Here is a 2,560-nt window from a genome sequence, read left to right on the forward strand (position 1 = left end):
CCCTTATTCCCTTACTTCTCCTCTTTTGCTTCTCCTTTTATTTCTTTCCCATTTTCATTTTTAAAAATCTTTATCATGCTTTGGATTTGCCAGGGACATCAACATTTAGCGTCAGTTGATTTAACAGATAAATTTCAAATTCTTTGTCTTACAAATAGAAGCCATCCCTCAGGAAACTCCAAAGTGATCAAAGCAGGCCTTCCAGGCTTTCAGAGTGAGCTCACCATACTGGTCACATCCCACCAGCTGGAACGCAGTCACAGGACCACCAACAGCAAAGGCGTCCAGCCATGGCGACGATAGGTCAAGAACAGGTTTGAACAGCATGCCTTCCTCTGCCGCCAGCCCCAAGTCACCCCCGCAACAGAGAGCCAAGATCTACAGCATCACGAGCACCCTTCTCCTTACTTTCTCCATACTGAAACAATCAGATGGAATTGGGAGTACCCTATTTTGTAACCTCGGGTCACATCCTTGTTAAAATAAACCAAGGTTGGGCCTACTTCTGCCTCAAAGCCCTCCGTGCTATGGCGCATTACTCTCCAATTTAAAATGCTGAAGTGAGATTATAGTCTGCCTTGTGATTACACTTAAAAGATCACACAGCTGCCACATCTTCAATTCAGTTCATCCTTTGAGATATTTTTCAAGTGACGATGGATTTTCAGAGTGATGGATTTATGCTACTTCTCCAGAATTCTTTTCCATTTTTAATGTGCAGCTTCGCTCTGAACAGATCACTGCAGCCGCCTGCACAGGAATAGAGAGCATGGCTGCTGCTGTCTCATTAGTTGCTGATACACACTAAAACAAACGAGCGTTTCAAGTGCTCTTTAGACTGCACACTGTTAAGACATTTTAGAAAGTTTCATTTCATCTTTCCTGCCTTTTGAACTGTGGAGACATCCATGAGGTATGTCCACTTACAAATAGCTAAGTAACTGTTCAAGAAACGTTGGTTAAAAAATATCCGTGTCTGTTATCCTCAGCACCAGCTAAGGCGCTATATAATTTTATCACCAGTATTTAATTGCTGTGGATACTGGAAGCACAGAGAGGTTAATCAACTTGACTCACAAGTTGAGCAACGAAGAAAATGAAACAGGTTGGCCTACTAAGAAGTGAAAGTCTCCGGTAATTTCCCCAAGGTTCAAGTCCATAGGTTCTATTTATTGTTCTGTTTTTGCCATAGACTATTCCTTATTCTTCAAAACATTTTAAACCGAGGCTTTCCTGGCCTATCCTATTGCTTCCCTGAAACCTCCTTATACTTTAAGTGAAAATATTGAGTTTGTAAATCTTAAGAGCACCTACCGTTTCACTAAAAACGCCTTGGTGCTTAAAGCATGAGGTAAAAACATGTTTCCCAAAATAAACCTGTAATTTATTTATGCAAAGAAATCCCTTAACTTCCTCTAAGAGAAAAGGCATGAGTTCTAGATATATATTTAAGACATTAAAGAAATACCCATTTCCAATTTATTTTGGGGGGTACTGGGGATCAGACTCAGGACTTTGTGCTTGTGAGGCACCAGAGCTAAATCCCTTATGACACTCCATGTCCAATTTTTAAAATATTTAACCTAGTACCTTCTGTCAGATTTCTAGTACCAACAAAAAAACCACAAAGATTTTTTTAAAGCTTTTGAAATATTGTAATTTTAAATGTTACTCCCTGAAAGAATTCATGTAAGAGTCAAAGCAAGTTAACTTCAAACTTTCGGAAATAAAATATATTGATTTTTTTCTTCATCCATTTAGCTTCCTCTGAATCTGTGAAAACTTGAAAGAGGATAAAAGCAAAAATCGAATTGGTCACCAGAACTTGTAGGTCTACACTATCTAGCCATCTATCATTTCAAGCCAAAGAAAAAGTCATTTGTCTCGTGGCCCAGACACTGTATCCATCACACAGAAAAGATAGTTCGGAAAGATGACTCTTTTGTGTCTGCTGCCCAAGCATTAAAGCCTCTAGAGAACCCGAGGCTGAATTCCTGAGGTTCTTTGTCAAGCTATGCTTGAGGCAGTCTCCTAGCAGGTGCTCAAGAAAGATGTGTTGGAAACGCCAAGGTGTTTAGACAACAGGGCAGTAAGAGTTCGGAGTTCTCCGGACCATTTCGGCAAGGGTCTCTGCAGGTCGAGCGCTAGGCTCAGCCCCGCACGTTAGAGGGGGAAAGGGCAGGCGAACGCGCCTCCCCGAGCTTCCTTCCGCGCCTGGGCGGAGGCCCCACCGGTCCAGCACCTGCAATTTCCGCCCTCCTCCTACCCGTTCGGCGCGCGGCGTGGGAGGACGACGCCCCTCAAGCCTAGCCTCGAGGAGTTGCAGGTCAGAGCTCTAGGTTTTAAATCACTGCGCTAGGAAGTCTCCGAGCGACCCCCAGAACGAGTCAGAGCGCTCGAGATTTGCCTCCCAAGACCCCCGCAGCCCCCAGTCTACGAGGAAGCCACCTCGCCCCCATCCGAGCGCCCCGGGCTCGCTATAGATCGTGAAGCCGCGGCGTCCCTCGGACACCCGCGGACCGGACACCGCTCGGGTATCTGAGCCTCCAAAGGTCCAAGG

At 44.6% G+C, this 2,560-nt stretch overlaps 1 protein-coding gene across 1 annotated transcript in view; it reads left to right on the forward strand.

Annotated features, from left to right (window-relative positions):
- The first annotated feature begins 2,251 nt into the window (after positions 1-2,251).
- Ywhaz (tyrosine 3-monooxygenase/tryptophan 5-monooxygenase activation protein zeta) overlaps positions 2,252-2,560 on the forward strand; it is a 28,898-nt gene continuing 28,589 nt past the window's right edge. Inside the window, exon 1 of the mRNA XM_010619543.3 lies at positions 2,252-2,326. The gene's annotated coding sequence lies outside the window, so the exon portion shown is untranslated. The remainder of the gene's footprint in view (positions 2,327-2,560) is intronic.

Source organism: Fukomys damarensis, unplaced genomic scaffold, assembly GCF_012274545.1.
Source record: "Fukomys damarensis isolate Sample0158 unplaced genomic scaffold, DMR_v1.0_HiC HiC_scaffold_5, whole genome shotgun sequence".
NCBI lineage: Eukaryota > Metazoa > Chordata > Mammalia > Rodentia > Bathyergidae > Fukomys > Fukomys damarensis.